Below are 21,677 nucleotides of genomic sequence, written 5' to 3'. Positions count from 1 at the left end.
TGCCGCTAAGAACCCGGTAAAAGACAATATCATGCTGCCCGAAGCGATACTTGCGGCCTTCCTTCGGCGCCGGTTGCTGAGGAGGATGGAGCCAGTGGAGAAGTGTCCGATGGCGGCGGCCGTGAAGCAGTTCCGCCGGCGATGGTTCATCTCGTGGCTGCGAACGATAGGAGGCGGGAAACAGTTTCAATGCTTGATCCCTGGTGTGTGTGCTGAGCGACGTTTGGCCACCTGCTGCTTGAAGGTTCTGACAAAACGTTCCGCTTCGCCGTTTGACTATGGATGGAACAGTGCACTATTTAGATGCTGTATGCAATTACGTTCACAGAATGTTTCAAATTCATTTGACGTGGACTGAGGGCCATTGTCTGACACAATGAGTTCAGGTAAACCTTAGAGACAAAATATAGAGGACAACGTCTGAATTGTGCTACGTGACATTGTCGAGTTCATTGGCACAGCAAAAGGAAACTTGCTATACGAATCAACCACACTCAACCAACGAGTGTTCCAAAAAGGACCTGCAAAGTCTATGTGCTCACGTTACCATGGTGATTGCGACTTAGGCCAAACAGAGAACTTTTGTGGCGGAGCCGACAGATTTTCCGTACATGCGTGACACTGTGACGTCATCTGTTCTATTTGGGCGGTCATACCCTGCCAAGTACAGTGTCGACGCGCTAACTGTTTCGTACGAACAATCCCTCAGTGTCCTTGGTGAAGTAACTGCAAAACTTCTTTCTGCAAAGCTTTGGGGATTAATACACGTGACTGTTCGCTTTCATTTTGAAGAAGAATCACATCTTGCTGTATAGCGAGGCTATGCCGACAAGCAAAGTATCGCCTCACTACAGAGTTCTTCATGCTACGCAAGGAACGAGGCCAAGATGTGCGAGTGTAAATTAGCAAAATGTTCAAATCTGTATCAGCTTCCATGACCTGTGCAATTTTCCTATAGTTCAACGTAAAAGATTGAAGCAATTCAGAATCCTGAGCATCGATGTGATAACAAGATGCATCACAAGCGTCAAAGTCTGTATCAGGGCCACTCGGAAGACGTGAAAGTGCCTCCTCATTACCATATTGAGCTGTCGGACGATACACAATCTCGTACTGGTACTGAGACAACAACAAAGCCCATCTTTGCAATTTTTGGGCAGTTCGTATAGGAATCGGTTACGTCGGATGAAGCAAGCAATGCAAATGCTTGTGGTCCTTCACTAAATAGAATTTTCTGCTATACAAATAGAGGTGGAATTTGGTGACACCATACACAACAGCCAAATCATCTTTCTCAATTTGTGAGTAGTTACACTGAGCTTTGGACAACGCTTTTGATGCGAAAGCAATAGGCCTGTCCTTATTACCAGTTCTGTGCGAAAGCACTGCACCGATTCCGTAAGAGGAATCGTCAACTTGCAAAACAACTGGTTTGTCAGGATCAAAGTCAACTAAGCATCGATCACTGAGAAATGCATTTTTCAGTTTTTGAAAAGCTAAAAGCTGCTTGGCACTCATCTGCACAAATAAAGGGGACATTCTTGCGACGCAAGCGATGCAATGGAACTGCAGTTTGTGCTGCATTCGGTATGAACTGAATATAATAGTTCATTTTCCCTAAGACTGACTGCAATTCTGTGACGCCGCGCGGGGTAAGCGTGCGGTCTTTGGAGCCTTGCCACGGTTCGCGCGGCTCCCCCCGTCGGAGGTTCGAGTCCTCCCTGGCGCGTGGATGTGTGTGATGTCCTTAGCGTAAGTTAGTTTGAGTCAGATTAAGTAGTGTGTAAGCCTAGGGACCGATGACCTCAGCAGTTTGGTCCCATAGGACCTTACCACAAGTTTCTAAAAAAATTCTGTGACATTGCGAGGAACTCCCAAATCTCATATGGCTAACAAGCGCGACTGATGAGGCTGTACACCTTGACTGTTTATGACATGACCAAGATACTGCAACTCAGGTGTAAAAAATGACAGTTCTCCAATCTACAATTTAGTCCTGCGTCAGACAACACACGAAACAAAGCACGTAAATTTGCAATATGATATTCAGGTGTTCGACCTGCTACGGCAATATGGTCCAAATAATTTGAACTGTTTGGTGTTTGCACAGTCAGCCGTTCCAAATACCGTTGGAAAAAAGCGGGTGCGGAAACACTGCCAAAAGGCAAACGCAAATATTTAAACAAGCCCAAATGAGTATGTACTGCACACACTTTATGAGTTTCTTCATCGAGCGGTATTTGAAGATAGGCGTCGCACAAATCAGTTTTTGAAAAGTAGCAACCAGCGCCTAATCTGTCCATGAGATCCTCTGGGCTTGGCAATGGATAAGCATCAATCACAGTTTGTGGGTTGGCTGTAGACTTAATGTCAACACAGAGGCGAATGTGACCTGCAGGTTTGGGGAGCAAAACCAATGGACTTGCCCAGTGACTAGCGTGTATGGGTGCAATAACTCCTCTATCTTGCAATTCTTTAAGTTCAGCTGCGACTTTGTCCTGTAATGCAATGGTAACAGTTCTGGCGCTGCAAAATTTAGGCTGAGCATTGTCTTCCAGAGTAATATGTGCACCAAAATTGTTAGCCTTTCCTAAACCTTTAGAAGAGAGTTCCGGAAATTCCTTTAGCAAGCGAGCTACACTGTCTTTTGCATTCAGTGCAGACACTGACAACACATGAGCCTGAATTTTAAAGCAAAACACATCAAAGGAATCAAGACCAAATATGTTCTCACAACCGCGTGATTGTAGCACCGTAAAAGACACTGCTCGCGAGCTATACATGGCAGGTGAAGTACATTTTCCGAGAACGGGAATGGCTCAAATGGCTCTGAGCACTATGGGACTTAACATCTATGGTCATCAGTCCCCTAGAACTTAGAACTACTTAAACCTAACTAACATCACACAACACCCAGTCATCACGAGGCAGAGAAATTCCTTGACCCCGCCGGGAATCGAACCCGGGAACCCGGGCTTGGGAAGCGAGAACGCTACCGCACGACCACGAACTGCGGACGAGAACGGGAATGTCTTGTCCACTGTAAGCCGTCAGATGCGTGCTAGTTTTAGTCAGGCGTAAGAAACCTAACAGTTCATATGTGTGACGATTTAGTAATGTGACAGAGACACCCGTGTCCAACTGAAATTTCATACGTTTCCAACAAAGAAGCAATTGAACAAAAGGTTTGTTGGACTGTGTAGCACCGAAGAAATTGCTCGCTTGTTAGTTTTTCTAATGCCTGTTGCAGACTTTGAGTATACTGGATTAATGACATGGGCCCTGCGACTAGATTTTTGTGAGTGGGTCGAATTCTTATGTTTCTTCCGTTGCAAACATACGGATTGTACATGTCCTTTCCTGCCACAGGCGCAACACTGAGCTTGTCGGGAGGGCCAGTCTTGGCGTCTATGCCGTGAATGACATCGAGGGCAAGACTTAGTTCCGTTCGCCTGTGTAGCCGCCTGTTTAGCGAGCTGCTTACGCGGTGTGGATAGGTGTTTACGCAGCACTGGAATTTGCATTTCCTCGTCATACCCTGCAAATCTGTTACCCACTCGCGATAAATTTGTTCTGACGGTTTTTCACAATTAAAGAATTGATACCCAGCTGCTACCACATTCACTTGTTGGTCGTAATACTTAGTTAGCCAATCTATAACCTGTTCATACGAAAGTTCACTCGAAGTGGCGTTAGGGAAAAGTTTGTTTAGGAGCCTAAACATTGCACTTCTTATCGTGGACAAGAACTATGGTAGTTTCACAGTACCTGGTACGTTGTGAGCAATTACGTGGGCTTCAAATTGTTGCAACCACTCGAGCCATTCCTCTTCTTGTTCACGAAACTGGCGAAAAGGTGGTATAGCTGTAGGTATTGCTGAAGGAGATGCTTCTTCCGTCAGGTGCGCAGCGTTAGCCGGTAGTTGCTGCACCGTGTTGAGCAGTGTAGATATTTGCTGAGTCTGGAAGTAAAACATCTGCATTAGCTGTGTTGCATCTAACACTGGCGGCTGTGGCGCCTGAGCAGGAGTGGGATGGGTGGCGTGGTCATGTTGGAAGAGACAAATACAAGAAACAGACAAGGCAAGCAAGAAAAATAAGTACAAAGGCAAAGAAAACTTCTACAGTGCCCACTTGGAAACTCTGATTAGCAAAAGAGACTGCTAAAGCAAGTAAACACCCCTGCAAAGAAGAGACAAGAGAGAATTAAGGCGCCAGCAGAACAAAAAAGAAAATTTCATGGCCTCGAGGCACTAGGTTCTTCTTATGGCCCATCGCCGACGTGGTGTCCTGCCCACTAGTCTAAAATAGGGTGCTAGGAAGCTGTTTTCTCGGATAGTTGGACTACATACAAGCAAATCTTATTAATGGAGTGTGTTGTGGCTTGGCAAGACAGCCAAGCCACTATGAGGAAGCCGAAAGGCACGCGTTTAAGCTCACGCAGGCTGGCGTGAGGTCTGGAAAATGACAAGGAATTGAGACTAGCAAAAAAAGTACGTAGCTTCTGGAATACTTAACTTTAATGCATAATTGGTGATCATCGGTCTGACGGTACATGCATCACAAGATAAATAGCAATAGATAATGGCGCCTTGCTAGGCCGTAGCAAATGACGTAGCTGAAAGCTATGCTAACTATCGTCTCGGCAAATGAGAGCGTAATTTGTCAGTGAACCATCGCTAGCAAAGTCGGCTGTACAACTGGGGCGAGTGCTAGGAAGTCTCTCTAGACCTGCCGTGTGGTGGCGCTCTGTCTGCAATCACTGATAGTGGCGACACGCGGGTCCGACGTATACAAGCGGACCGCGGCCGATTTAAAGGCTACCACCTAGCAAGTGTGGTGTCTGGCGGTGACACCACAGAGTGTGTTACACTAAACTGAATTGACAGTACTTAACTTTGCCTTTTACAAAGAGGTGTCGCAAGCAATTGACGACATGCAAATAATCAATGTTCTTCGATATATACAATTTCCACGCAAGCAGGTCTTCTAGTGTGGCTCTTCTAGTGCAGCCGAGGCTAGCTGGAGCGGCCCTTACGTTCTCTTCGTATAGGGGCCGCACCTGTCGTCATGCGGGCCTAGTCAGCATACTATTGGCTGACATCGTCTCACAGCCTTCTCTGCTGTTACGTTCCAGTCCGACGTGCCGGCGCTTGAAGTTACGCCAGAACACAACGCATGGATGACCAGTGATTGCTTAGTGCGAGGGCAGTAATTTGGCTGTGGAGCTCTGTAAAGAGAATTTTCTGCTGAAGATACACCTGAGGGTCTCTGAGTCCATCCTTTAGCTTGTACTGTGAAACGACAGGGTTGGGTAGCACTTGTGGAACTGCACCACGGCTATTACTTTTGGTGAGGATTTCTGTTTGAAGCTCATAACGGGGTTGGGCGTTTGCTAATGTGCACTGTGTGTCAGCGAGCCGTTCGGATTTGTGGTTAACTTGAAGCAAACTTAAGCTGTGCCTATGGACGCTAAACTCATATTTGTTTGGCAGCTGGCTGCGATCTGTTGAACAACGTTGTCCAGGTTTGACAGAGTTCTGCTTAATAGTACTTATCAGTTCTGAAAGATCTATTTAAAGTTTTGCTGAAAGTTATCTTATCTTCAATTGCTACATTACAGAGACCGATTGGCTGTGGATGTATAATTGGAGTTTTGGTGTGTTGCAATTGCAAGAACTGTTCACGTCTTTATCGCCACCAAGCTCTGACAATCCACTCCTTTTCACGTTCGTCAGACATCAGAAAAAACACCTTTTGAGTGCGTAAGCGTCAGTAGAATACATGATTGAGGTTAGGAGTGGACCCCTATTCTATGACAGAGCACATCGGTGTTTAGCTGTAAAATTGGTTTAATTTCTATTTTGGTGTTAAAGAAGCACACGAGTTTAAATGGATTGTGACATAACAATTTCAGGACAGTTGTCAATATAACGCATTACGTCCTGTTCAGCTGAAATGAGACTGAACACAACAATATAAAATTTAAATAGAAGGTGCTCTACAAGATTTTTCTTACTTCTAGACAGTAAAGTTGGCCAATATTATCACAAATCATCCGATTGCAGTTCTAAGGTCGGTACTATTTAGGATGACAATGAACTCTATGGAGGGTGGTTAATTTTTGTAACAAGATGAGCAAAAGATTACTCAAGGTTGCTCGGGTTCATAGTGGACACAAGCTGGTGATCTAACAATTTTACACCTCTGCGAGCAGTATTTACCTTTAGCTGAGACGTGCTGCTGGCTGCATGGATGCTCTCGCCCTCTGAAAATCCTATAAAGCGCTAATCAAAATCTTTACTGATATTATCAGTTGAAATTGCCCTATGTGTTTCGTTAGGCGAGAAAACATGCACTCGTCCCTAGTCTGGAAAATATGGCTATATACACGTGCATAGATGGAGCGGCATGTATGCTTCAATGCCCTCACAGTTCTCGCAAGAACAATTAACTACGTGGCTGTTTCGTTTCTCCGCTATCGGAGCTCAACGACTCTTCAACTAATTTCTTGGTGAATGTCAGCCAAAGTGAACGCAGTGATCACCCAAAATTCCTCTTTTGGCGTCGTACAGAGCGTGATGCACCCTGTTCTACACTTACCGCTGGTTCAGAGGAGAGTCCACGAAGTTTTCGGTCTTGTGTCTTTTGTAGCAAACTGTCCCCCACCTGTGTTCTTTCGTGCTTCACGTCACAGCTTTTTCAGACCATTAGGAATGTTCCTTTCATCTTGTGGAAACTATCCCTGCCAATCGTAAAGGGCCTTACCTTTAAACTGCGTCGCAACATCGCCCCTTTTTCTCCTTCCGAGCTTATTTCAGCCAACCTTATCTCGGTTCACGCAGCTCCCCCCGTCGGAGGTTCGAGTCCTCCCTCAGGCATGAGTGTGTGTGTTGTCCTTAGTGTAAGTTAGTTTAAGTTAGATTAAGTAGTGTCTAAGCCTAGGGAGTGATGACCTTAGCAGTATGGTCCCATAGTAACTTACCACCAAATTTCAGGCAATCGGACATTTTATGCCCGCTCCTGACTCCTAAAAGCTACACACCTACATCATGAGCCTACCACGGGCCTTTCACATGATCAACTGCATCGCTCATCTGTTTGTATCGATGTGTAAATTCCCCAACGCAGTTTTCTAAAGAATTTCTCTGTTGCAAGTAGCGCTGGGCCACTACCTGCTCCCCTCGATGTATCGCCCAGCGTGTTCGTTGTCCCTCTCGCCGCAGGTCACCAACCTCCTGTTAGAAGCTTTTTGTTGTATGCGGGCCGTGATAACACAACTCGCGTCTGCACCCAAACTAAAACGTTTCTTCCAAGAGATTTTTTTCACCTTTTGTTCATTGACCTACAGGATTTGGGTTCGGTGTGTTAATACCATCGGATCGAGTGTCATCCCCTTGGATTACATAATGTACATTTTGATAGGTAAATCTGCTCACTATCGCCAAAGTATGTCAGGTGACTTATACATCTACTTGTTATAACGTATAAAATCTCATGTAAGGTGCGAAATTGACATTCATTCAAGTTGAAATCTGTTGTACGTTTGAACTGAGACACGACGATTGATGTACTGGCGAGAAGCAGTGTGCATCCTATCTTGTATAGGCTGACTCTGTCTTAGATTGTTTTCTTTTTAAAAGTTATTCAAATCAAACAACTTGGATGTACTAAAAGATGTATCTAACCTTGCCAGATTTTAAGTGATAAGGTGTTCAGTTTGTTAAGCCACTATTGAATTTTTGGAAGATATTTGTCCCACCCATAAGCAAATAATGCTTATTAAGGCTGAGCCTATAGTTATTTGAGGCAACGGCCTTGCCGCAGTGGATACACCGGTTCCCATCAGATCACCGAAGTTAAGTGCTGTCGGGCGTGGCCGGCACTTGGATGGGTGACCATCCTGTCCTCCATGTGCTGTTGCCATTTTTCGGGGTGCACTCAGCCTCGTGATGCCAATTGAGGAGCTACTCGACCGAATAGTAGCGGCTCCGGTCAAAGAAAACCATCGTAACGACCGGGAGAGCGGTGTGCTGACCACACGCCCCTCCTATCCGCATCCTCATCTGAGGATGACACGGCGGTCGGATGGTCCCGATGGGCCACTTGTGGCCTGATGACGGAGTGCTGCTGCTATAGTTATTTGACGAATAGGATCTAGGATTTGTGCTTAAGTAATGTGAATAAGAGAATACCACAACTCTCGATGGGCTATGGGATAATGCAACCCAACTGCAAGCTTTAAGAGATGGCTTGCCTGTGCAAGATGGTTTGGATGACGGAGTGAATCTTACGTCTCAGCACAGCCACGTGCGAAGCAGTGGTGATGAAGTGGTGTGGGCTTAGTTCAGTAAGTTTCTTAATCCAGTAGCTAGACTACTAAATGGCACAGACTCGTTGTCAGTTAAGTCGAGGTAGGTAGTGATTATCGGTTAAGTTAAAATGACAAATTGATATTCTTTGTAGCTCCCATTTGTTAGCACATCATATTATTTATCCTATGACAAAAGGTAGACCGAGTGGTGAAAGGTGGCAAGCCACTTTCTCAATGTAAGTACTCTGTCGGTTAGATTATATTCGTATTTTAGGTCATGATCTCCGTGTTCCCCAACACTAAGTTTGGTATGTGTGGTTTATGACTTTTTTATATGAGGAAATTGTGAGTAGAATGTTCTTATAACTGCACATGTAGTCTGCAGAGAACTTTTAGCTGAGGGGCTGTAGTGCAGGCGACGGAGGACAGAGAGAAAGATGGATTGCGGGCCATAAATCTTGTGTCCAGTAATCTGGCTGTGCGAGTGATTCTGGAAAGCAGCGCTCTGTTAATTGTACCTGCAGAGGGATCTAGGGCCGTGGCACGCCACTCTTGCCACTTAGGGCCCCGGTTCGCAAAACGTTTTGCAAAACATGGCAACAGTCTATTCTGAAGGCGGAAAGGTAGCGGAAAATGGTTTTAGGAAGCCATTTAAGATAGACTGCTGTAATATGAGGGTTTGTGCAAATGGTGGGACGCTCATAAAACAATAAGCATTCTCATGTTATAAGCTGGGACGATATGATCAGAGCGGCTGGTGCACGTGTTTATTGGAGGCAAGACTGTAACTTCCCTGACGCCAGGAAGTCGCCACGTTCTTTTAGCGATCGAATAAAAAAACATATATTTCACAGACACGACTGTTTAGGAAGCTTAGCAGCCTTCGTTCAGAAACTGGAAATGGTCAGCGTGGAAAGATTAGATCTCTTCTTAAATGAGAGAATGTGGTCCCATCTAGGTAGACATTTTTTGCCGAAACATGGCCATGCTTACCGTGAGAACGACGCCTCCCTAGTCTAAAATCTTCTTTTTTTCAGACAAGAGGGATTTTGAGTCGCTGATTGACTCCCCTCAGGATATGCACAGTAGAGGCTTGCTCTCACAGCGTAGGAACCCCAGTGCTGCGTTTGGATTGGCTACCAGGCCAGCATAACAGTCAAGAGGGAAGATTCAATGAGTGGAGGATAGTTCAGTTGGTTTGTACAACGTGGACGCGAGTTTTTTCTGCTAATTCGGCTCCTGTACGAGGCTTGGTGGAAAGTCACTGTGATGATTTGCCTTCTTCGTCTTCTGGTCCTCTCCTGGTGGAGAACTTCAGGTCTTTTCCTAGTGAATGAGACTTGTGGTATGCAGCTTGTGGTGGGCTAAGAGCCAGTGCCTGTTTCCAGCTGTACCGACAGTGGAACTGCATATCATTTCGGACATATCGTTTGTCACGAGGGTAAACTTACTCGTCCTGAGTCGGCCTTCTGACTTTGACAATTCCAGCAAGCGCTGCCATGCCTGTGAGTCAAATTGGTTGGCCAGACCAGCGAACAGGTGCACCTCACACTGAAATCTGCCGTAATTTCACTGTCAAAACGCCAGTCCACGTAGTTTGCAAGTTTTCGTGGACGAGTGAGAAAATTACAGCTGCCGCCACGCTCTGCCCCTAGCCCACAGCGTGCCGTTTCTGCTGCCGCCTGAATCGGAGTGAAAGGGTAAGGTATAGCTGCACCGGCGTAGGGTTGTTTAATGATATTCACAGCTCCCTGTTCTCCGTGAACTATAGTTTGTGGTTCGAATTATATATTAATACCTTCAGCTGCTGACGGGGGTTGATAGATATCAACGGGGACAGGTGAAAATGTGTGCCCCGACCGGGTCTCGAACCCGGGATCTCCTGCTTAAATGGCAGACACTCTATCCATCTGAGCCACCGAGGGCACAGAAGATAGTGCGACTGCAGGGACTATCTCGCGCACGCCTCCCGTGAGACCCACATTCTCACCTTATATGTCCACACACATTCTACCCAACACACTCATTACTCGTGGAAAACATTCTTACCAAGTCCCGTAAGAGTTCGCGGGTAATATGTGTGCATTCGCATAGAAGAAGAAGGTCATGGCCGGTATTGCCAGAACTATATACTTATATGGATATGGTTTCTGTTCTTTCGGACATGTCCGAAAGAACAGACACCATATCCATATAAGTATATAGTTTGTGGTGTACCTGATCGTGGTTCCTTCCATTTGAATAGAATTTAGCCTCACAGTGGAGTCATGTAAACACAGTCCGATTGCGTTGTAAAAGGGACTAATTCAGGTGAGAAATTGTATAGTTTCCACCCCAAGGAATGCTTTGCCAATCAAGCACCATTCTTTTCCTGATTTATGTTTATCGTTTTATGTAAGAGTTATCGGCTTGATTGTAGTTATAAAAGGATGAATAAAAACTTTTCATTATTTTTATAAACTTAAATACGCCAGTGTCCTCATTCATACTCCCTCAGCCATTCACTGTTTTTATTTTATTGTGGTAATACATGGATACACCAGCAACTCAGTGTGCAATCATACTAAATTAGTTAATTAAATGATTAATTAGAGTTCTGAAAGTGACTGCAGACTAAAGCAACAAAAGTGCCATGAGTAAAGTCACTAATTTCATATATAAAAATTAAGGGTGTAGCTCACGATTTGAAGATTGTTGAGAAGATAATACTTTTCTATATGTAAAGATAACAACATTTAGCATCACTTGGACATATACTTATGATAAAGCAGGCGACCTCTTGCCGTGGTTTGGTGATTCGGACCATTAGTGAGCAACGTTCAATACAGAGCTTGAGTAAAATGATTATTTCTGGAAACTTGTCAAACATAAATACAAATAAGTTGAGGCAGCATTACTTTAGGGTGCAACGTTGAAATGAGAATTTTGCATTCGTAACGCAAGGTTTGATCTTTGTTTAGAATGTACTGGAGTGGAAAGGATTAATAGTTTGGAAGGAATGTGTCCTGAGGACCGTTGGAAGCTGGTTTCCACCGGTAAGCCGAAGGATTTCAAGGAACTACATGAATTAGTCACAACTATGAAAGGTTCCCAGTTGCTTAATGAAAAATGAGTGACGCATGATTGTGAAGGAGGCACGGGTTCTGCTAGGAAGAAGCAAGGGTGCAGCAGTCAGGGGTTTGTTTGATCAGAGACTTGTTTCTGCTGCAACCAGGCGGGGCACTTTCTGAGAAACTCCGGAACCCGTCCCTACCCCGCCCGTAAGAGTAGCTGACGATGTTGGCGGAGGGGAGCGGAAGCAGGCCCCTAAAGGTTGTAATAAGGTAAGGGGTGTGAAGAGTGCTCTTCCCTTCATTTGCGCCGCCATTAACCGGGAATGGGTGTGCAGCTTATTAGATTCTGAGAGTAACTGTTCTCTAAGTTACCAGTGGTACCAACGGCATAAACATTTTTAAGTTTCTACACCTGCAGCCGGTGGAAAAGTAGTGCCGCGCTGTTAATGCAGAGAATCTATCATTGGTGGGGAAGGTACGAGTTACATTAAGGGTTAATTTAACTTGGCAACTGAAATTGCTAGTAGCTAGGTATCTTTCGACGAACTTAATTTTTGGGGTGCGATTTTATAACTAAGTCACAGTGAGTGTGGATTACGCGGGAAAATTTTTTCTTAAGTTCCACCCTGAAGTTAAATATGATTTGTGTGAACACAGTTCAGGTTAGCATGTTAATGCGGTTGTTGGATATGAGAAACAATTTCCGTTAGATCATCTGGGAGCCGTCGAGGCACAATACATTTTGAATTTGTGTTTCCTGATGTATTGACAGAGCAGTTGGGGATTACTAATAACATATAGTATGATATTCAGCTGACGTATCAGGTTCAAGTGCGGCAATCGCCTTATCGACTATACCCGACGAAGACGCGTCAGCTAGAAAAGATTACTGAGTTGGAGGCTGGCCTGGTTAAACTCTCCACGGCCGGCCGGAGTGCCCGTGCGGTTCTAGGCGCTACAGTCTGGATCCGAGCGACCGCTACGGTCGCAGGTTCGAATCCTGCCTCGGGCATGGATGTGTGTGATGTCCTTAGGTTAGTTAGGTTTAATTATTTCTAAGTTCTAGGCGACTAATGACCTCAGATGTTATGTCCCATAGTGCTCAGAGCCATTTGAACCATTTGAAACCCTCCACGTCGCCGTATGCGGAACAAATTTTCCTGGCTCCTAACAGGGAGGTGAGGGTTAACGACTCTTAGTTGATGATCAAGCATTTAATCGTGAGGTTGTTAGATTCAGTACCCTTACCGTACCTCCATAATTGTTTTCCATGGTTTCCTGGAGTTTGTTGCTTTCCTATATTCGGCTTTAATCAGGCGTACTATCAGATGTCTTTATCAGAAAGATCTAAACCTATTATGGCTTTTGGCATCGACTGGAACCTGTGTGAGTCTAAGGCTTCTATTGTTGACCAGTCTGGTGTGGCAGTTGAAGATAGCAAAACGAAAGCCGAGGTTTTAAATTCCACTTTCAAGAAATCGTTCACACATGAGAATCGTACAAACATACCATCACTTAACCATCGGACAGATTCCCATGTGGACGACATAGTAATAAGCATCCCTGGTGTAGAGAACAACCGGAAGATTTGAAAGCAGACAATCACCAGGTCCGGATGGAATCCCAATTTGGTTTTAAAAAGAATACTCTATGGCATAAGCCCCTTACCTAGCCTGCATTTATCGTAAATCTCTCGCCCAGCACAAAGTTCCAAGGGACTGGAGTAAAGCGCAGGTGACTCCAGTACATAAGAAGGGTAGAAGAAAGGCCCTACAAAATTATAAACCTTTTTGCTTAACTCCGGTTTGCTGCAGAATCGTTAAGCTTATTCTCAGTTCGAATGTAATAAGATTTCTTCAGACTGAGAAGCTTCTGTCCACGAATCAGCATGGTTTTAGAAAGCATGGCTCGTGCGAAACTCAGCTTTCCCTCTTCTCACGTGACATATTGCGAACTACGGATGAAGGGCAACAGGCAGATTCCATATATCTCGATTTCTGAAAGGCATTTGACAAGGTGCCACATTGCAGACGGCTAACGAATGTTATGGAGTACGTTCAGATATGTGAGTGGCTCGAAGATTTCTTAAGTATAGAACCCAATAAGATGTCCTCGATGGCGAGTGTTCATCAAACACAACGGTGCCGTCAAGAGTACTCCAGGGAAGTGTTCTCGGAGCGCTGTTGTTCTTTATATACGTAGATGATTTGGCGGATAGGGTGGGCAGCTACCCGCGGTTGTTTGCCGATGGTGGTACTATGTACGGTAAGGTCTCGAAGTTGAGTGACTGTAGGAAGATAAAGACAATGTAAACAAAATTTCTAGTTGGTGTGATGAATCTCAGCTAGCTCTACATGTGCAAATATGTAAGTTAATGAGGATGAGTAGAAAGAACAAACCTCTAAGGTTCGGTTACTGTATTACTAGTCTCTTGCTTGACATAGTCAAGTCGTTTAAGTACCTGGGCGTAACGTTGCAAAGCGATATCAAATGGAACGAGCATGTGAGAACTGTGTTAGGGAAGGCGAATGGTCGATTTCGGTTTATTCGGAGCATTTTGAGGAAGTGTGGTTCACCTGTAAAGGAGACCTAGTAAGATGGTGCGATCTATTCTCGAGTACTGCTAAAGTGTAAGAGTTCTTTACCAGGTCAGATTGAAGGAAGACATCGAAACAATTCAGAGGCTGGCTGCTAGGTTTGTTACCGGTAAGCTCGAACAACACGCAAGTGTTACGGAGATGCTTAGGGAACTCAAATCTGAATCCCTGGAGGGAAGGCGACGTTCTTTTCAAGAAAAACTATCGGGAAAATTTAGAGAACCGGTATTTGAAGCTGACTGCCGAACGACTGTATTGCCGCCGACATACATTGCGCACAATTACCACTAATAAAAGATACGAGAAATTAGATCTCAGACGGAGGAATGTAGACTGTCGTTTTTCCTTAGCTCTAACGGCGTGTCAACAGAAAAGGAAGTGACTAGTAGTGGTACAGGGTACCCTCCGCCACGCACCGTACTGTGCCTTGCGAAGTATCTATGTAGACGCAGATGTAGTTTGAGTTCCATTTCTGTCTTACTTGTTAGATCTCAGTTTTGGAGGATTAAAGTTTCAGTTTGTGTACACTTATATGGACGATCTCGTTGTGTACAGTAAAACCCTTTCGGAACATCTCGATTACATGAGACAAGTATTGTAGATTTTTTGCTAAGTATTGCAGTATTTGAAAGGCGCTGGTCTGTGAATCCCACTAAAATCAATCTAGCGCATTCCGAAATCTTCCTCGGGGCACTCGATTTCGGCTCGGCGTGTGAAGATCGACCAGGAAAAAACTAAGGCTAACAGAGACTACAAATTGCCCAAGGATAATAGGGGAGTCGCACGTTTCGTAGGAATGTTAATTTTTTTGGGGAAATTCGTTCTGAATTTCGCTGAGTTGGCCAACACCTCTAAATTAACTCCACAGGAAAGCCCAGATCTTTAACTGGACGGACACAGAGCAGACGGCGTTTGATGCCCTGAAAGAGACTTTAACACTGCAGTTCTAGTGATTCCGGATTTCGACAAGTACTCGTAGTTTGTCCTCCAGCCTGACACTTCTAATTTTGGAATAGCGGCGGTACTGTTACAAGAACACGACTGAGGGCGTCAGCCCATTGCTAACGCCTCTAAATGTTTGACAATTATGAACTCGAAGCCCTTGCGGTATTTTGGTTCAAAATGCCTCTGAGCACTATAGGACTTATCTGCTGAGATCATCAGTCCCCCAGAACTTAGAACTACTTAAACCTAACTAACATAAGGACATCACACACATCCATGCCCGAGACAGGATCCGAACCTGCGGTCGCGCGGTTCCAGACCGTAGCGCCTATGGATGTGTGTGATGTCCTTAGGTTAGTTAGGTTTAATTAGTTCTAAGTTATAGGTGACTGATGACCTCAGAAGTTAAGTCGCATAGTGCTCAGAGCCATTTGAACAATTTGTAGCGCCTAGAACCGCTCGGCCACCCCGGCCGGCTGCGGTATTTTACGGCTCGGAAAAGTTTCGTTTTGACCTTGAGCATTAAATTTTAAAGTAAAAGCTGACAACGAAGGTCTGAGTTGAGCTCTTCAAATGCCACGGAAAACTGGCCGCATTGCCCGCTGGGCCATGAACATCTCCGCATTCCAGTTTTGTCACACATTAAAGGATCAGGCAGGGCAGTAGCGGGTACGTTGTCCCGGATGTTCGAAGTTGAGAACTGAGTCCGAGGTTTAGGAAAATCATGAGGGGGCCTTCGTGGATGCCATTGTCTTGAGAGGTCCCTGATCTTCAAGTATTTGCCTCAGAAGCAGGAAGAGGACGAACGCTGGGTGAAAATCAGGAGACGGATAAGGTAAGTCGCTAAGCGGATGCCATTTAAGTAAAATGGTATATGTTACTACAGGGTGTCCCAGCTATCTTGTCCACCCAAAATATCTCTGGAACAATAACAGCTATTGGAAAACGACTTTCACCGGTATCAATGTAGGGCTGGGGCCCATCAATGTACATATTTGGAAACATTCTAAAACGAAAGCATATGTGTTTTTTAACACAAACTTATGTTTTTTTAAATGGACTTCCTATATTTTTTCTTCAGCAATCCATAGAATGACAAAGCACATACACAATGGCGTTGATTGCTTCGCAATATTCCCATTACATCCCGAGATATTGAGACGCGAAGTTGAAGCTTGAAACACCCGACATTCGCTGCTAGCGCAAGTCCTGAGGCGCAGGCGTGAACCCCATGCTGCCCGTTATCGTGATGTGATTGACATGTGTAATCACACCTCCATACTTGTCAAGAGATCCGAAACGAATAATACGGTCTGCTGCCATCAACTCTCATAAGCACATAATGGTTTCCCTCTTGCACGTTTTACGTATCTACGTACACAATATGAACCAGTACCGATCGGTGTACACCCGTCAGGTTGTCTTATTTATCTTGCACACCCAAAATAAGGTTTATCTAACGCGTTATATGACCCATTGTGCCTGTCGCGCAGGGCCTGGCTCTACCTAGTCAAGTGTCCAACGTAGTTCCCACTACTGCCACAGTTACCACTTCGCCTTGTTTATGATTTGCGACCCATGCAAACTCCTATACTCCACCACCCTCCGAGCATCCCATTTGTTGTTGCTTTGGCGTGCAGTACACCGCTTGCCAGTGTAGTCGTGCATCAGAGTAATCTAGTGACGGCACGGAGGTAGTACACATTGTGAATAAACGTTGTGTTGTGGAACTTATACTGTACAGTATAATGTACACACATGAAGATATGGTAGAAATGCTGCTGATCTATGGAGAATGTACGTTGACGGGAAATACGTTATGAGATTGCTTGTTTGTTGATAGTACTGTTAGCGAACATTATGAATATTAAGTTAATATGTCTGTTTTCTACCCTACTCTACATACCTGTACTGTACCCCGTTGTAGGTGGACGAAATGCTGTTCAGGCAGAACGACTGTACAGAAGACGATTCCCTGACAAGCCATCGCCTTCGCGCCGGATGTTTGGTCGTCTCACATCTCGTCTACGTGAAACGGGAAGCTTCAATCCAAGACCTCGACATCGTCGTAGAACACGCACAGATGAACGTGCTGAAGTTGCTGTGCTCGCTACCATAGCTGTGAATCCTCAAATCAGCACACGTCAAATTGAACGTGAAGTTGGTGTGTCGAAATCAAGTGCACAGCGTATTCTTAAACGTCATAAATTTCATCCTTACCATGTTCATTTACACCAGGATCTTCATGGAAATGACTTCCGCAATAGGGTAACATTTTGTCTGTGGGCTCAGCAAAAACGTCTGACTAATCCAAATTTTTTTGCAGATGTTCTCTTTACCGACGAGGCATCATTCTCCGACAAAGGAATTGTCAATATGAAGAATATGCATTATTGATCCGGAGACAATCCAAAATGGCTCCGTCAGTTAGAGCATCAACGTCCGTGGAAAGTTAATGTTTGGTGTGGGATTATTGGAGATACCATTATCGGACCTTTCTTTATAAATGGCATCCAAAATGGCAGACAATACTCCAGATTTATACGACACAATCTTCCTGTGCTCTTGGACACCGTACCTCTGAAACGGAGATTGGTCATGTGGTATCACCATGACCGATGCCCTGCACATAACGCATTACGAGCACGACGACTTCTGAACCGTAAGTTCCCTGGTAGATGGATTGGATGAGGTGGCCCAGTTAGGTGGCCTGCCCGATCTCCGGACCTTACACCGCTGGATTATTTTCTTTGGGGAGCAATGAAGGATGCTGTTTACCAACATGAACCAACATCACCAGAGGACATGAAGCAACGCATTATTGATGCTTGTACAGCCATCAAAGAGGAAACAGTAGCACGAAGTAGGGCATCCGCAGAGTGACCCTATGTATGCAAGCCAATGGGCATCACTTTGAGCATGAGATGTGAACGCTATGTTTAGTATGTAGTGCTGGTATCACAGTGGAAGTTTCTACAAAGGGCCATTTTACCCAGTGATGTTAAGAAACATTTGTTTGCAACAATTTGTCATTTAACGCATTAGATAAACATAACATTGATAGTTATGTGATAATAAAACTAATTGGTTAAACATGTTTACATTCATCTTCTATGTCCTACCTGAACTTCCCAAATCAAAACATTTTTACCTAAACAACGGTAAACCTTTTAGCCCACTTGCTCGTTTCACTAAAACCATCAACATGAATTTTACTATTACGAGTGAATGATTAACTGCCACTTGCGCTAGATCTACAGTAAAGTAAAACTTTAACGTTCAACGGCATTACCTTTTTAGTAACGGATTAACGATAAGCGAAGTTAACTTTGTGACTAACGTTACGGTACACAGATATGTTACAGAACCGCATCACCCCTAGCCTATGGGATAAATACCAGCTGGAATGTACGACGTTAATGCAGGATGGCAGCAGACCGTATTATTCGTTTCGGACCTCGTGATAAGTATGGAAGTGTGATTACGCATGTCAATCACATCGCGATTACGGGCAGCATGGGGTTAATGCCTGAGCCTCAGGACGTGCGCTAGCAGCGAATGTCGGGTGTTTCAAGCGTCAACTTCGCGTCTCAATATCTCTGGATGTAATGGGAATATTGCGATGCAATCATCGCCATTGTGTATGTGCTTTGTCATGCTATGGATTGCTGAAGAAAAAATATAGGAAGTCCATTTAAAAAAACATAAGTTTGTGTTAAAAAACACATATGCTTTCGTTTTAGAATGTTTCCAAATATGTACATTGATGGGCCCCAGCTCTACATTGATACCGGTGAAAGTCGTTTTCCAATAGCTGTTATTGTTCCAGAGATATTTTGGGTGGACAAGATAGCTGGGACACCCTGTATACCCGTAATGATGGAATACCAAACATTTGTCTCCCCAAGCAGATGCTGCCAGCTGTTTTTCATTATTTTCACAGGTCCTTATGTAGAGGGCACCTGAGGAAGTATAAAACTATTGAGAAGGTCAAAGAACACGTAACACGGCCGACTTTGTTTTCGGATATTAGGAAGTTGGCCGCCAAGTGTGTGGACTATGAAAATGCTAAGCCAAACCCAAACATCCGTAAGGGTTAACGCAATTCGAGTCGAGAGTGTGGTCATATGGACGAATAATTTATAGATTTACGACCATTGCCCCATACCCGAAGAGAAATAGATCTACATCTACATCTACATCTACATTTATACTCCGCAAGCCACCCAACGGTGTGTGGCGGAGGGCACTTTACGTGCCACTGTCATTACCTCCCTTTCCTGTTCCAGTCGCGTATGGTTCGCGGGAAGAACGACTGTCTGAAAGCCTTCGTGCGCGCTCTAATCTCTCTAATTTTACATTCGTGATCTCCTCGGGAGGTATAAGTAGGGGGTAGCAATATATTCGATACCTCATCCAGAAACGCACCCTCTCGAAACCTGGCGAGCAAGCTACACCGCGATGCAGAGCGCCTCTCTTGCAGAGTCTGCCACTTGAGTTTATTAAACATCTCCGTAACGCTATCACGGTTACCAAATAACCCTGTGACGAAACGCGCCGCTCTTCTTTGGATCTTCTCTATCTCCTCCGTCAAACCGATCTGGTACGGATCCCACACTGATGAGCAATACTCAAGTATAGGTCGAACGAGTGTTTTGTAAGCCACCTCCTTTGTTGATGGACTACATTTTCTAAGCACTCTCCCCATGAATCTCAACCTGGTACCCGCCTTACCAACAATTAATTTTATATGATCATTCCACTTCAAATCGTTCCGCACGCATACTCCCAGATATTTTACAGAAGTATTAGTGGTCGTGGACGCCTTTAGTTGTTTTGTCTGGCTGTTCCATGTCCGGGGAATAACCACAGAGGCGACTCTTCAGTGTCTTGAAGAGGCTGTCTCTCGCTCTGGGTCGCCCGGGGTGCTGATGAGTGATAATGCTCAGACCTGCGTTCACAGGTTTTGTTTCGATAACGGCGTATCCTTTCTCACTACTTTCCCGTATTATACGCACTCTTCCTTTGCACTGAACTTTGCGTTCAACTCGCCAGTCCACGAAGCGCATGAGGCCACTCCAGCTAAACTTACGTTAACATATCCGCTAAACTCGCCTATCGCTAACTTATGGAAGAATAATGATTCGCTTCCCGAGAAAACGGACACAGAGTTGGTCAAAAGGAACTGGGCTAGGGAATTTAAGAACATTCGGAATGCTCATCGCTGGGATACTGCTTGATACAATTGGGGAAGGCAGCCTTTCTCGCTGAAGGTATGAGGTGTTTTTTCCCAAAGTGTAACGAAACAGTAAATTCCTCCACGGATGGTTTACGCAGTTACAGCCACCTCAATTTCTCAGAGCGACGCTACCTGTTTCCCTCGCAACAACTGTGGGAATGTGGCCGCTGTCTGTCAGACGCCCACGGTCTACGCCGCAGCGCGGCACAAAACTGCAAAGCACCACGTCCGTACTATGTGCTAATGCTAGAACTCATTCAAACTGATGATCTCACTGGTCAGCAACAATGCGAATGTGGATCTTCAGGTTGATACCAAGATAATTTGTACCGCTAATTATTGTTCAAACATACCGGCGTATAGGCTCACAGTCTTTGAAGGCCACTAAACGTCCTAAGACAACATACAGTAATCATAACTACGTTGGCTTCAGCGGCCGGTGTCAAGATGATTAAAATTTTTCTGGGTATTATATCGCTTTACTGCATAAAATGCTGTAAATATAAACTGTAAAACCGACGTTTCGAGCATATGTCTGCGATAGCGGAACACCGCTGTCACTGGACAACTTATGTTCCAGAAAGCACGTGTGCTGGCGAAACAGTCATGGACACAACAACGAAAAACGCGAGAAATGATTGAAATTATTAAGTAGCCTTACATCAATAAAGGATGGCTATAAACTTCCGCCGGCCGAAGTGGCCGTGCGGTTCTAGGCGCTGCAGTCTGGAACCGCGAGACCGCTGCGGTCGCAGGTTCGAATCCTGCCTCGGGCAGGGATGTGTGTGATGTCCTTTGGTTAGTTAGGTTTAACTAGTTCTAAGTTCTAGGGGACTAATGACCTCAGAAGTTGAGTCCCATAGTGCTCAGAGCCATTTGAACCATTTCTTTATAAACTTCCGGCGTCCTGGATGTCGGCTACCCAGTCAGACGGAAAGCGGTCGCAGGACTCACGGGCACGGATGCGAAAGCGTAATCAAACTGCAATAGAGGAACTGGCGGTACATTTCCGGTCACAGCAGGAAGAAAACATGCCCACCGGAAGCCAACCGCTGATTGTCAGTCACTAATCACTGAAAAGCCGGACTGCCCATAAACATCTTCTTTCCTACAGTCTTCCTTTGTGTTATGTCTAGCCTAATATGTTCTAGGGCCAATAAAGTTTCACAAATATGACGTATTGATACCAACCGTCTGCGATAGATACACTATGTGATCAAAAGTATCAGGACACCCCCAAAAAACATACGTTTTGCATATCAGGTGCATTGCGCTGCCACCTACTGCCAGGTACTCCATATCAGCGACCTCAGTAGTCATTAGACATTGTGAGAGAGCAGAATGGGGCGCTCCGCGGAACTCACAGGCTTCGAACGTGGCCAGGTGATTCGGTGTCACTTGTGTGATACGTCTGTATGGGAGATTTCCACACTCCTAAACATCCCTAGCTCCACTGTTACCGATGTGAGGGTCAAGTGGAAACGTGAAGCGACACGTACAGCACAAAAGCGTACAGACCGAGCTCGTCTG

The 21,677-nt window shown here is 45.0% G+C and overlaps 1 non-coding gene and 1 pseudogene across 1 annotated transcript; one reads left to right on the top strand and one right to left on the bottom strand.

Annotated features, from left to right (window-relative positions):
- Nucleotides 1-7,807: 7,807 nt before the first annotated feature.
- Nucleotides 7,808-7,925, top strand: LOC126471931 (5S ribosomal RNA; annotated as a pseudogene).
- Nucleotides 7,926-10,164: 2,239 nt separating this feature from the next.
- Trnak-uuu (transfer RNA lysine (anticodon UUU)) lies at nucleotides 10,165-10,239 on the bottom strand. The gene has a single exon. It is a non-coding gene; the product is annotated as a tRNA-Lys (tRNA).
- Nucleotides 10,240-21,677: the final 11,438 nt, after the last annotated feature.

Source organism: Schistocerca serialis, chromosome 3 (genome assembly GCF_023864345.2).
Source record: "Schistocerca serialis cubense isolate TAMUIC-IGC-003099 chromosome 3, iqSchSeri2.2, whole genome shotgun sequence".
In the NCBI taxonomy this organism is placed as follows: domain Eukaryota; kingdom Metazoa; phylum Arthropoda; class Insecta; order Orthoptera; family Acrididae; genus Schistocerca; species Schistocerca serialis.
Note: the sequence above shows the minus strand (reverse complement) of the source record. Positions and strands in the feature narration are given on the sequence as shown.